We start from the raw sequence: 15,694 nt of genomic DNA on the forward strand, positions 1-15,694 counted from the left end.
TTTTAACCTGCAAAAAGAGATCGGCAAATGTCAGTTCACGAGGGGAGTTAAAATGTCAAAATAAATTGCCAGATTGAAAAGGAAGCTGCCAGCAACCCAGTGAACACAACATAAAATTGGAGCTGGAATAAAGCATACCGCTTATCAAACCAGTTCCACCATTCAGCTGATCTTGGCCTTCAGATCTACTTTCCGTCCCATTCCCAATATCCTTTGATTCCCTGAGACACCAAAATTTGTCCATTCCAGCCCTAAAATATATTCAGTGACGGACCAAGCATTCGTAATTCTCTGGTATTTGTTTGTTGGTGTCCTCTCTTTGCCACAGATCTCCATCTCTCTATGCTGCCCTTACACATTCCATGTCAGTTATCTGCATACAGTCCATTATATCCATAATCCGTTTTCTCCTCTGCTTCTCCCATACGTTTTCTTTCAATCTTTCCTTACCTGTTAGAGACACAGTATAGATGACAAAATGTAAGGTCTCAGCATTTTTTAAAGTTTCTGTTTTTTTGATGTTAACATGTCCTTCATTCTGACAAAGCTGCTCCTAGCTGTCTTCAGTCTCCTCCAAATCTCAGTCATGTTGCCATTTTCTGCATCTGCTCAAGGAGTGTGAATGTTTTCATTTCCAGCATTTGCCTGTCTACTTCAATTTTTACTTCTGGTGTTGGATCTCTGCTTATCACTGTTGTTTTGGTCTTCAGTTTCATTCTTGATCCATCTTCTAACACACTCCTTCTGTCACTTTGTTTACAATTGCCTGTATTGCCTCTTCTGATTCTGCAATCAGTGTAGTGTTAGCTGAATATCTGAATTTGTTGATCTTTAAGTTACAAATGTTGCATCCTGGTAGATTTTCCATGTTTCAGGCACTTCAGTGAACATTACACATCCTTGTTATGGTTTTTTTTAAATTGGGAAGCTATCTGATAAGTACCATCAAGTATTGTCACTGTTATTTGATTCCAATACATACTTTGAATTATCCTTTTATCATTTTTATCAATTTCTTGTTCTAGCACTCCATTTTCTGATGGTGGACTCTATCAAGTACCTTCTTGTAGTCTATAAGCCATGCATAAGTTTTTGCACTTCAATAATCTTTCAATAACTATTCAAGTTAAAGATGCCCTCTGTTGTCCTTTTCTTTGGTCTGAATCCTGACAGATTATCGTCTGTTTGCTTCTACGCAAGTTATTTCTTTCCAAAATAATTATTGGTATAATTTTTATCATGTGGCTGATGAGTCTTGTTATCCTGTGTTCTGAACACTAGGGCTTTTGGTTTCTTTTGGAGCTTAATGAACTTTGGCCTCATGAAATCCTCATCTCCAATCCTAAATGATTCGCCCCTTCTCCTGAATGTACTCTGTCAAGCTCCTTCGGAATCTTGTATGTTTCAATGAGATTGCCCCTCATCTTACTCCAGAGAATATACACCCAATTTATTCAGTCTTTTATCATAGGACAATCCTCTCAACCTTGGCACCAATCTAGTGAACATTTGTAAAGAGTTGAATGCAAAAATATCCTTCCTTAAATATAGAGTGCAAATGATTAGTGTGTTCCTTTCAAACTTAACAATTGTGTCATGATCACTAGTTCCCAACAGATTTTTTGCAATAAGATAACCAATTAACCTGCTTAATACCTTCAGTTGATTCCACAATGTTTTGATCCACTAAGTTGTCATTAAAAATTTCACAAACTTAGCTTCTCGACCACCAGTTTGATCAGTCCCATCGATGTGAAGATTAGGGCAGCACAGTGGTCAGCAATCTGGATTCAATTCCGGCCTCAGGTCACTGTGTGGAGTTTGCACATTCTCCTGTGTCTGCGTGGGGCTCCTCCAGTTACCTCCCACAGTCCAAAGATGTGTGGGTTAGGTTGATTGGCCGTGCTAAAATTCACTCTAGTGTCGGGGGGATTAGTGCTAAATGTGAGGTTACGGGAATACTGCCTGGGTGGGATTGAGGTTGATACAGACTCAGTGGGCCAAATGGCCTTTTTCTGCACTATAGGGATTCTATGATTAGAACCCCCCAACAAAAATTACGTTAGTGCAGATCTTGCATCCAGGACCAATACCATTGCTTGCCTCAAGACTGCTGCACTCAGATCTTTGTGTCTTTCTGACTGTGGCTTGTCCTGGCTGTAGCAGTGATGCTTTGGCATTACTATCCACAAAGAGGAATAGTGATGAGAAGTAGTTCAGAGGACACAATCCCTTTTTGCAACATAACCATTTGTCAGTGGGTGGGTGAATGAGTGGGAGGTTACTTGCATATGTAGGCAGTCTGTTTAGCCAAGTTGAGTAGGTGAGGGATTGCTGATGTGCACAGTCAGATTGGGGAGGTTTGGGGGTGATCGGTCAGGTGGTGGTTGGGAGTTTGTGGGGGGGGAGCGTGGTGGATGGTGGGTTGAGCTGCATTCTTAATCACTTGTGTTACACCAGAGATTAAGTAGTGTAACAATCCTAGGGGAGTATCTGCATTCAGTAGCACAGATGTAGCCAAAGTTTCTACAATGTCTGCAACTCACACCCATTCAGCAATTTAGAGCTGAAGTTATGTAAGCCGCAGACACTTAACCACAGATCTGGTATTCTGGGACTACAAAACATTTTGCAGATTCCCACATGTCACATTCACAGCACGCCACCATTCCTTTCATGTCTTTCTAACCTTATTTAATTAGTCAGTTAGTTATTAATGTACACATAAAACATAAGTTATAATCTCCCAGCTTGTTGACAAAGGAAGAATAGCCACTGGATGCTGAAGGAAGTATAGACAGGAGCACCTACTTGCCACAAATTCCCATTTTAGCATTTGTTCTTCATCGTACTCAGTGCTCATCATTTCTCTTTGTGTTCCCGCTTCTACATTTAACTCTGAACATGTTTGAAGTACCTGAAATAGTGGGCTTGCAATTAAAATACATAAAAAGCCAATTGAGCATTCAACTTTGGATTCTGCTTTAATTGCCAGTGCACAGGTTTCAGCAGCGGTCTAAAACTCAGCAGGGTCAACAAGACAAGAGCACAACTCTTGGAATTAACTTTGAAATTGACAGGCTGAAAAGTTTTTAAATACTGAACTGCACCAACTGCTTTTGCACACAAGCATGGTATGACTGCCTTAGAGGTGATTTCTAAGACTTTGGAAGCAGTTTCTGCTGTTACGAAAATGTCAAAAAATATTGTAATATATTATGTGGGTTATGTTTTGGTCATATTTTAAACTGGGAATATGGGAGTAAGATAATTAAGGCAGGGACAGGGTGAATGAATTAGTACATTTGAGATGTACTGTTTCCTATCAATACCACATTCCAAATCACTTCCACCACTTGAATATCATCATGAACCACCCTGAAGTCCTCTTCCTCATCCACACAGGTCGCAAAACCTTGTATCTGTAAATAAAGGTCGAGGTCTACGTGCTGCCTCACCAGGCCAAGGACCCAAATTCGATTCTGACCTGGGTTACTGTGTGGAGTTGGCAAATTCTCCCTGTGACTACATGGGTTTCATCTGGGTGCTCTTGTTTCTTTCCACAGACCAAAGATGTGCAGTTGAGGAGGACTGGCCCTGGTAAATGCGTGGTGTTACGGGGTTAGGAGGGAGGCATTGGACTGGGTTGTGTTATATAAGAATCAATCCTCAGCCCCATCTTATTTCTCATGTACATGGTGCCCCTTGTGATATCATCCAAATGTAGAGCATAAGTGTTCTAAACAGCCTTATTTAAAAGTTTCTTTTTTTCTAATCTGCCATCCTGACAAAGTATCCTTGGGCTTTATTTGTAAATTTTGTCTAAATTTTTCACACAATGATTTTGGATAAAGGAGTTACCTCATTATTTTATCCATTGTCACACAAGTTAGAACATCATTTTAATTTTTAGATACTCATATCCCTGAATTGTGAGGTCATGCACACAGTGTAATGAAGTTGGGTGAGGTAAGTAACACAATCAAATAGATTTATGAATCTATTTACGTTGCTACCAACATGCAAGGAGAAAGCCCAGAGGATAGCTTACTGATTACTTCACTGGATCCATAGCTGCTTCGTGCAGTTCCCAAGATCTTAATTGAAAACCTATGCAAGGCTATAATGCAGAGCAATCCTCACATATTTACATACAAACAAATGAGTTAGGAATAGTTCACTCAGCCCTTCAGGCCTGTTTAATCATTGAATAAGTTCATGGCTGACATAACTATAACCTGCCACCTACCCCAACAACCCTTCAGCCTTTTGTTTATCAGGAGTCATCTACCTCTACTTTGAAAACACTCAAAGACTCTGCTTCCATTGAATTTTGAGGAAAAGGAGTTCCAAAGACTCAGTACTCTGAGAGAAAACATTTCTTCTCATCTCTGTCTTAAATGAGTGACCCTTTATTTTTAAAAAGTGTTCGCTGGTTCTAGGTTCTCCCACAAAAGGAAATATTCTCTCCGCATCCTCAGGATCTTGTATGTTCAATGTGGACACCAATATCCTGTAAAACTTTTATATTTAATTAATTCCCCTGCACATAATGATAATATTTTATTAGATTTTCTAATTACTTGCTGTACCTACCTTTTGTGATTCATGCACGAAGACACCCAGATTCCTCTGCGTCTCAGGAGTCTGCAATCTCTCATTGTTTAGATAATAATCTTTATTCTTCCAGCCAAAATGGACAATTTTACATTTACCCATATTATACTTCATTTGCCAGAGCTTTGCCCACTTACTTAGCCTACTATGTCCCCTTGCAGCCTCCTTAAGTCCTCTTCTCAAATTACTTTCTAGCTTTATATCATCAGCAAATTTCACAATCATATTTTCTGTCCCTTTATCAAGGTCATTTATGTAAATTGTAAGAAGTTGAGAATGGCACACCATTCATTCCAGCCTGCCAACAAAAAGAAGACCATTTAAGGCTACCCTCTGTTTCCTGTTAACTAGCCAATCTTCAATCCATCCAATATGTGAGCCCCCACACTTTGAGCTTTTATTTTCCACAATATCTTTTCAAGTGGCATCTTCTTAAATGCCTCTGGACATCTAAATATAGTACATCCACCAGTTGCCCTTTATCCACAGCATATATGACTCCTTCAAAAAACTCCAATGAAGTGTCTTGCCATAACATCTTTATCAGTAGCTTCCAATATTTTCCATATGCCAGATGTTAAGCAACTGGCCTGTAGTTTACTGCTTTCTGTATCCCTCCCTTTTTGAATGAAGGAATTATATTTGCTATTTTCCAATCTAATGGGACCTTCTCTAAATCAGGGAATTTTGGAAAATTGAAACCTACATATAAACTATCTCACCAGCCACTTTTTCTAAGGCACTAAGATAAAGTCCATCAAGACCCAGGGACTTATCAGCCCTCATCTCTAGATGTTTGCTCAGCACCATCTCCCTGGTGATTGTAATTTGCCTGACTTTCTTCCAATTCCTTATTTGCAGTTTTTTCTGGGAAGTTACCTATATTCTCTATAGTGAACACTGATGCAAAATACCTGTTTAATTCATCTGCCACTGCTTTATTTTCCATTATTAATTTCCCAGCCCACTTTGCTGATTTTTTTTTACTTAAGTATCCATAAAGGCCGTTGCTATCCATCTTTGTATTTCTGGCTAACTTTCTCTTGTATTCTAAATTTTCCTCCTTAGGTTTTTTTTGTCATTATTTACTGTTCTTCATATTCTATCCAATCTTCTTGTGCTTAAACAAATGAGATGACAAAGGGATGAGGGGGGAGTTGGCTAAGGTAGAATGGGAGCAAAAACTTTATGGTGGGAAAATTGAGGAACAGTGGAGGACTTTCAAAGTGATTTTTCAGTGGTCAGCAAAGGTATATACCAGTGAAAAGAAAGGGCTGTAGCAAAAGGAATAATCAGCCATGGGTATCTCAGAAAATAAAGGAGGATATCAAACTGAAAGAAAATGCACACAAAGAAGCAAAAATTAATGGGAAATAAGAGGATTGAGAAATCTTTAAAGGTCAATAGAAAGCCATGAAAAAAGCGATAAAGTAAAATAGGTTATGAGAGTAAGCTGGCTCAGGTTATAAAAACAGTTAGCAAAAGTTTCTATAAATGTATTAAATGAAAAAGAGTGGCTAAGGTAAACATTGGTCCTTTAGAGGGATTTAATAATAGGAAATAAGGAAATGGCCAAGGCATTGAACAGGTATTTTGTGTTGATCTTCACAATGAAAGAAACAAATAACGTGCCAAAAATTGATGACAAGGAGGCTGTGGCAGATAAGGACCTAGAAACAATCATTATCACTAAAGAAGTAGTGTTGGGCAAGTTAATGGGGCTAAAGGTAGACAAGTCTCCTGGCCTTGATGAAATGCATCCCAGGGTACTAAAAGAGATGGCAGGAGAAATAGCAAATGCACTCGTTAATTTACCAAAATTCGCTGGACTCTGGGATGGTTCCAGCAGATTGGAAAACAGTAAATGTGATGCCGTTGTTTAAAAAAGGAGGTAAACACAAGGTAGATAACTATAGGCTGGTTAGCTTTTGCAGTGGGGAAAATGCATGAATCTATCATCAAGGAAGAAACAGTGAGACACCTGGCTAGAAATTGTCCCATTGGGCAGACGCAGTATGGGTTCATGGAAGTCATTTTGCTGTTATTCCTGCTAAAATGGATGACCTCACATTTACCAACATTTTACTCCATCTGCCAGATCTTGCCCACTCACTTAAACTATCTATATCCCTCTGCAGACTTTGTGTCCTCTGTACACTTTGTTCTATCACTTATCTTAGTGTCATCTGCAAATTTTGACACACTACACTTGGTCCCCAACTCCAAATTATCTATGTAAATTGTAACAATTGAGGTCCCAACACTGATCATGTTTAACTAATTTACTGGAATTCTTTGAGGACATTACGAGCCCGGTGGACAATGGGGAACGAGTGGACGTGGTGTATCTGGATTTCCAAAAGGCATTTGACAAGATGCCGCACAAAAGGATGCTGCATAAGATAAAGGTGTATAGCATTATGGGTAATGTATTAGCATCAATAGAGGATTGGTTATTTAATACAAACATAGAGTGGGGATAAAAGGGTGTTTTTCTAGTTGGTGATCAACGGCTAGTGATATAAGAACATAAGAACATAAGAAATAGGAGCAGGAGTAGGCCAACTAGCCCTTCGAGCCTGCCCCGCCATTCAATAAGATCATGGCTGATCTGTCTTGGCTCAGCTCCACATTCCCGCCCTCTCCCCATAACCCTTAATCCCCTCGCTTATCAAAAACCCATCACCCGCGTCTTAAAAATATTTAGTGAGGTAGCCTCCACCACTTCAACGGGCAGAGAATTCCAGAGATTCACCACCCTTTGAGTGAAGAAGTTCCTCCTCAACTCCGTTCTAAACCGCCCCCCCTTTATCTTGAGGCTGTGCCCCCTATTCCTACTATCCTTTCTGAGCGGGAAGAGTCTTTCCACCTCTATCCTATCCATCCCATTCATCATCTTATACGTCTCAATGAGATCTCCCCTCATTCTTCTAAACTCTAACGAGTACAAGCCTAATTTATTCAGCCTCTTCTCATAGCTCAACCCCCTCAACTCCGGCATCAGCCTAGTAAACCTCCTCTGCACTCCCTCCAAGGCCAAAATATCCTTGCGTAAGTACGGCGCCCAAAACTGCACACAGTACTCCAGCTGCGGCCTCACCAATGCCCTACACAGCCGCAGCAAGACCTTCCTACTTTTATATTCAATCCCCCTCACGATGAAGACCAGCATCCCATTCGCCTTCCTGACCACCTGCTGCACCTGCAAGCTGGGTTTTTGCGACTCATGCACAAGGACCCCGAGGTCCCTCTGCACCGTCGCCTGCTGCAGTTTTTCTCCACGTAAGTAATAATCCTTCCTACCATTATTCCTACCAAAGTGGACTCAAGGATCAGTGTTGGGACCTCAATTGTTACAATTTACATAGATAATTTGGAGTTGGGGACCAAGTGTAGTGTGTCAAAATTTGCAGATGACACTAAGATAAGTGATAGAACAAAGTGTGTAGAGGACACTAGAAGTCTGCAAACAGATATAGATAGTTTAAGTGAGTGGGAAAGGGTCTGGCAGATGGAGTAAAATGTTGGTAAATGTGAGGTCATCCATTTTAGCAGGAATAACAGCAAAATGGATGATTATTTAAATAGTAAAAAATTGTCGCATGCTGATGTGCCAGAAGCATCTGGGTGCCCCTGTGCATGAATAACAAAATGTTGGTTTGCATGTGCAGCTGGTAATTAAGAAGGCAAATGGAAATTTGTCCTTTATTGCTAGAGGAATGGAGCTTAAAAACAGGGAGGTTATGTTGCAACTGTATAAGATGCTGGTGAGGCTGCACCTGGAATACAGTGTACAGTTGTGGTCTCCTTACTTGAGAGAGGATATACTGGCACTGGAGGGGGTACAGAGGAGATCCACTAGGTTGATTCCGAAGTTGAGGGGGTTGGCTTACGTGGAGAGACTGAGTAGACTGGGGCTATACTCATTGGAATTTAAAAGAATGAGGGGGGATATTAAAGAAACATATAAAATTATGAAGGGAGTAGATAAGATAGAAGCAGGGAGGTTGTTTCCATTGGCGGGCGAAATTGAAACTAAGGAGCAGAGCCTCAAAATAAGGAGGAGCAGATTTAAGACTGAGTTGAGGAGAAACTCTTTCACCCAGAGGGTTGTGAATCTCATTGAATATTTTTAAGGCAAGGAAAAAAAAATTTTTGTACAGTAAAGGAATTACAGTAAAAGGAATTATGAGGTGGCATGGCAGCACAGTGGGTAGCACTGCTTCCTCACAGTGCCAGGGACCTGGGTTTGATTCCTAGTTTGGGTCACTGTGTGTGTGGAGTTTGTGCGTTCTCCATGTATCTGCATGGGTTTCCTCCAGGTCATAGAGGTTTCCAGCATGGAAGCAGGCCTTTCAGCCCAACTTGTCCATGCTGCCCTTCTTATTTAAATCTCTAAGCTAAACCCAATTTCTTGCATTTGGCCCATATCACTCTATCCCCATCTGATCCATGTAACTATCTAAATGCTTTTTAAAGGATAAATTGCACCTGCCTCTACTACTGCCTCGAGCAGCTTATTCCAGACACTCACCACCCTCTTGTGAAAAAAAATTGCCCTTCTGGACACTTTTGTATCTCTCCCCTTTCACCTTAAACCTATGCTCTCTAGTTTTAGACTCCCCTACCTCTGGGAAAAGATATTGACTATCAAGCTGATCTGTGCTCCCCAGGTGCTCCGGTTTCCTCTCACATTCTGAAAGACATGCTGGTTAGCTGCATTGGCTATGCTAAATTCTCCCTCTGTACTTGAACAGGTGACAGAGTGTGGCGATTCGGGGAATTTCACAGTAACTTCATTGCAGTGTTAATGTAAGCCTTACTTAATAAATAAACTTTACTTTAAGGATTATGGTGAACGAATGGGTAAGTGGAGCTGAGTCCATGAAAAGATCAGCCATGATCTTATTGAATGGTGGAGTTGGCCTGAAAGGCCAGATCGCCTGCTCCTGCTCCTAATTCTTACATTCTTATGTTCTGTTCTGCCACCCATCTTTGCGCAGATATATGCTTTTTCTGTAAGTTTGATACTGCCTTCTACTAAACATTACTATTTAGATGTAACTGCAACATACGATATTGTCTTTAGCAGATTGAACGTGACAGCTGGTGTTACAATTTCTTTACTGCAGAGATTGCTCCCTTACCCTCCCCTCTGCTCTCCCAAATTGGTATCAAGTTGTTCTGCTTCTGGTGCAGAGTAAAGAAACTTGCTATTTAGAGCCATCTTTATTTTAAAAATAAATGTTCTCCAAGAAGTGATCGTAAGCATCCAATGGTGCTACAAGGATGTAATGTATTTTTGGGGTGGGGGTGGAAATTGTACTTAAGGCTTTTTCAACATTTGTTCTTGTTTTCACAGCTAGCTAACAGTTTTTGTGAACTGAGCAAGTCTGCTAAGAACTGAAATCAGCATTCTTAGTTGTGCCACTTACAGATTAGATTGTCCAGACTTATTAGTTAATGAGGGGAAGTGATGGCCTATGACTATTATTGGCAGGCTAATCCAGAAACTCAGCTAATATTCTGGGGACTGGGTTTGAATCCCACAATGGCAGATGGTGGAATGTGAATTCAGTAAAAAATATCTGGAATTAAGAATCTACTGATGACCATGAAACCATTGTCAATTGTTCTAACAGCCCATCTGGTTCACTCATGTCCTTTAGGAATGATTTGGCAATGTTGGCGTTGTTCTGGGATATGTACAGTAAAAAGTCTCAAACACCAGGTTAAATTCCAACAGGTTTATTTGGTAGCATGAGCTTTTGGAGTGCTGCCCCTTCATCAAGTGAGTGGAGAGTTGGACTCAGAAACAGGGCATATATAGACACTATCTCAATTACAAAATAATAGTTGGAATGTGAGCCTTAACAGGTAATCAAGTCTTTACAGATGCAGACAATGCAAGTGGAGAGAGGGGTAAAGCACAGAATAAAGAGGTGTGAATTGTCTCAAGCCAGGACAGTTAGTCAGATTTTGCAAGTCCAGGCAAGTCATGGGGGTTACAGGTAATGTGACATGAACCCAAGATGCCAGTAGAGGCCATCCTCATGTGTGTGGAACTTGATTATCAGTTGCTGTTTGGCAATTCTGCGTTGTCATGTGTCTTACCACCCAACCTTCAGGCAAACAGTGACCACAACACCATGCAACCCTGCCATAGCAACCTCTGCAAGACGTGCCGGATCATTGACATGAATGTCATTATCTCATGTGAGAACACTATCCACCAGGTACACGGTACACACTCTTGCAACTCGGCCAACGTTGTCTACTTGATACACTGCAGGAAAGGATGTCCCGAGGCATGGTACATTGGAGAGACCATGCAGATGCTACAACAACGAATGAATAGACACGGCTCAACAATCACCAGGCAGGAGTGTTCCCTTCCTGTTGGGGAACACTTCAGCAATTAAGAGCATTCAGCATTGATCTTCGGGTAAGCATTCTCCAAGGCGGCCTTCACGATACACGACAAGACAGAATCGCCGAACAGAAATTGAGAGCCAAGTCATGCACACATGAGGATGGCATCTACTGGGACCTTGGGTTCATGTCATATTATCTGTAACCCCCACGACTTGCCTGGACTTGCAAAATCTCACTAACTGTTTCTGGCTTGAGACCATTCACATCTCTTTAACCTGTCCTCCACTCACAATATCTGCACCTGTAAAGATTTGATTACCTGTTAAAACTTGCATTCCAACCATTATCTTGTAACTAAGTTTGTGCCTATATATGCCCTGTTTGTGAACCCAGTTATCCACCTGATGAAGAAGCAGCACTCTGAAAGCTCGTGCTACCAAATAAACCTGTTGGACTTTAATCTGGTGATTGAGACTTCTTACTGTCCTTTAGCGAAGGAAATCTGATGTCCTGACCTGATCTGGCCCACATGTGACACCACAGCCACAGCAATGTGGTTGGCTCTCAACTGCCCTCTGTATAAGGGGACAACTAGGGATGGGCAATAAATGCTGACCAGCCAGTAATACCATGTCCCACAAATGAATTTTAAAAACTGGGCTTATCCACTTACTAGAGAAACATACAGAATGTCTAATGCATGGAATCTTCCATTGTAGAGTCCACTTTGATGGCGGGCAAAGAAGTGAGAGTATTTTCCGTTATGGTTAACCACATGTGACCTTGGGCTGTTCAGGTCATTACATATGCACCCATGAGGTACTCACAGATTCTTGTGGCAGAACAGGCAGGAAATTGTTACCTTATCGTGTCTGCACTAGCTCTCCAAACAAGAAACATAACTTAGCAGTACGCTTCTGCCTTTTCCCTGTACCCCTGCACACTGTTTCTATTCAAATAATTGTCTAATGCCCTCTTGAATGCCTTGACTGAACCTGCCTCCACCACACTTTCAGGCAGTGCATTCTAGATCTTAACCACTCACTGTGTGAAAAATTTTTTTCTCACATCACATTTGCTTCTTTTGCAAATCATTTTAAATCTGTGCCCTCTCATTCTTGATTTACGAGTGGGAACAGTTTCTTCCGATGTACTCTGTCCAGCTCCCTCATCATTTTGAACATCTCTATCAAATCCCTTCTTATCCTTCTTCTCTCCAAGACAAACAGTACCAATCTTCTAATCTATCCTTGTAACTGAAGTATCTCATTCCTGGACCCATTCCTGTAAACCCCTTTCTGCACTCTCTCCACCACATTCATGTCCTTCCTATAAATGTGGCACCCAGAACTGAACACAGTATTCCAACTGATTCTGCCCAATATCTTCTATTTCCACATGAAAAGGTGAAGTTAGCACAGGCTAAAATGAATGAAAATCAGAAGTGAGACATTGAACCACAATAACTAAACTCTATATAAATGTTCAAATAAAAAGCAAGTCCAAAGTTGTGGTTCTTTTCAGTAACTCTTAGAAAGTCTCCCATGACAGCTTGCATGGTTAATTAAAGCAAGGAACTGAATATTTTGGAGACACTCAGTTGACTTAAAAACATCATTTGGTTTGGCAACAATAAAATACCATTTGAAGATTGTTTTGGAAAACATTTGACACAGAATGTGATACTTTTATAGTCCCATGTTGTTTGCACTTTCCAAAAAGTTTTTGAAGTCCGATTAAAGAATAAAATTTTATCCCACATCCATGTTTGCAGGGGATGTGCAAATAATTCCAAGTAGAACAAAGCAAGTTCTGTGGTTGTGAGTCAGATGGCATGTTGTAATGACAGAACAAAGGAATTTTTTTTTCTCTTCTTTGAAATCCCTTATAATAAAATTACACTGTGGAGAGGGGAAGTTAACGTTAAATGAATCTTTACAGTTGAGCTCAGGGTGAAGTAACCATTGTGTAGTATTACTAGGACTTAAAATGATATGGAAATAGGAGATCTAGGGCAGCATCAGTTATCTGCAGTGTCATATTTCTATCTGCATCTACCACAACCATCTAGAGGTGCAAGGGCAACAGACACATGAGAACATGACCAGCTGGAAATTCTCCTCCAAGACACTCACCATCCTGACTTCAAAATATATTGCTATTCCTTCACTGTCATTGGATCAAGATCTTGGAACTCCCTTCCTAACGGCACCACGACGTACCTACAGCACACGGATTGCTATGGTTCAAGAAGGCAGCTCACCACCACCTTCTTAAGGGCAATTAGGAATGGACAATGAATGCTGGCACTGCCAATGATGTCTACATCCAGCAAATGACTTTTTTAAAATGTGCAACAGAATTTCTTTATAAGCTTTTATTTCAGAAATACTTTCTGAACTTGAGCTTTATTCCTAAGTTTCCTGGAGTGTCCATTTTGTCAGAAGAATGAAGAAACTACAGTGAGGTGGGTAATTATTTATTATTATCACATAAATGGGCTGACCCTTAGTTATGGTAATAACCACCTACATTTCAAAGATTATAGTTTACTTATTAGTCACAAGTAAGACATTTACACTGCAATGAAGTTGCTGTGAAATTCCCCTAGTCGCCGCAGTCCGCTGCCTATTTGGGTCAGTGCACCTAACCAGTATGTCTTTCAGAATGTGGGAGGAAACCAGAGCATCTGGAGGAAACCCACGCAGACATGGGGAGACTGTGCAAACTCCACAGTGACCCAAGCCAGAAATCAAACCCAGGTCCCTGGTACTGTGAGGCAGCAGTGCTAACCACTGTGCCACCACACCGCATCCTTTCTTCTATTTTGCAGGAACTCTTAGATGTGATCCTGTGATTTATTTCATTAATATTGAAATTCAAACTGCATTTTTAACATCACAGAGAAAAGTTAAAATTCATTGTACTTTGCACTTATATTTGTGACCATCACAATAATACTGAAATGTGTGTTGATAACGTTTAGCCATTTTGTTAAGAGACCATAGGCAGTATTTTTGGCCATTCTCACTGGCAGGATCTTCTGGTTTTGCTGATGGCAAGCCCCCAACCCCAGCCGCAGTTTCCCAAATGGTGGTGGAGGGGGATGCAAACAATGGGAAACAGGGAGATCCCACTGCTAGCCAATGGCACACTGCCTCTGCTGCAACAAAACATACTGCAGGGGATGTGGAAAATCCCAGCCCCAAACATGTTGGACAGCAGTGATTCATGATTGGTTGAAGCAAGATGTAACATTTGATAAATTTCTGCTATTCTGAATGTTTGTTGCTCATTCTCTCTAGATCGTTCAGAACTACATTTTTACATCATTAGTAATATAATCATGCGACTTAACATTTGTTCTCTTACTTAGGATTGCTTCGAATGCTATCTCAACACTCGAGCACAAAAAAACTGCAGGGTTTAATACAGAAACATAAAATATGTAATGGGAATCATATACTACCTGCCTCATTGTATCCTGTACTCCAGAGGCTTTAGTCTTAAGGGAAATCGTTTGTAGTTTCAAAGTTTGATTAAAAGAGATCAGATCCTCTCTCTTTTTAAAGTTTGCTCTTGGTCAACCAAGCCACTCTGGTCACAATAGCTAACTCTTTACCTTTCAGGTCGTGTATATAAAAAGAAAAACCTTACATTGAAATAACAATTTTCAACTCCATTGAATGTCTCAAAGTGCTTTATAGCCAATGAACATTTTTGAAGTGTAATCCTTGTTGAAATGTAGTAAATGGAGGAACCAATCCACACACAGCAAACTCCTACAAACAGCAATTGCTAATGACCAGATAATTTATTGATTATGGTGATGTGGATTGAGGGACAGATGTTGGCCTTGCTCTTCTTCAAATTGGTGCCATGGGATCTTTTGCATTCACCCAAACAGCGAGATCAGGATCTCGGTTTTAAGTGTCATCTGAAAGGTGGCACCTCTGACACTGCAGCACTCCTTTGTCGGGGTGTCAGCCTTGATTTCCTTGTAATCCTTGGAGTAGGACTTGAACCTGGAATCTTGTGATCAGATGCATGGCTGTTACAGAATAGAGGACTTTGTTCAGAGGAATGGGTGTCTCATAGTTGTAAAACCATTGTCAGGCTTTGGGAATTTTAATTATTCTTCTCACGATTGCTTTCATAGAAAAACAGAAAATACTGAAAATACTCAGCAGAGCTAACAGCATTTGTGGAGTGAGAACCAACAGTGACATTTCAGTTCAGTGATCCTTGATCATGAAATCCTGACAAAGGGTCTCTAATTCTCTCTCCACAGATGCCCATAGGCCAGTTTAGTGTTTCCAGAATTTTGTCTTGGATATCCAGCACCCTTAGTCTTTTGTATTGCTTTAACATGTTACATTTTAATGTGTATTCATATGTGTTTTTTAAAAAAGGTGTTGAGGAAATGGACAGTTCATTGCAAATGAGGTAAGCTTTGATGTTCTTTTTCCCTGATCTGTGCAAAGGTCCATGATCTGTGAAAGTATTTCCAGATCTTCCAAAAATACTAACCAGATTCTCATTTGTTCCCTTCTCATTTCAGTGAGGATTTTGAATGTCACAAGCATCTTAGAAACTTTTTTTTTGCCACAACTATCTGCACTATGGAATATTGAGCCAAATATTTGGAACTAGTGATTTGAAAATTGATGTCAAGAATCTACTTAACAATTTGCAGTTTTTA

Source organism: Carcharhinus amblyrhynchos, chromosome 7 (genome assembly GCF_965287045.1).
Source record: "Carcharhinus amblyrhynchos chromosome 7, sCarAmb.v2.hapA, whole genome shotgun sequence".
Lineage (NCBI taxonomy): Eukaryota > Metazoa > Chordata > Chondrichthyes > Carcharhiniformes > Carcharhinidae > Carcharhinus > Carcharhinus amblyrhynchos.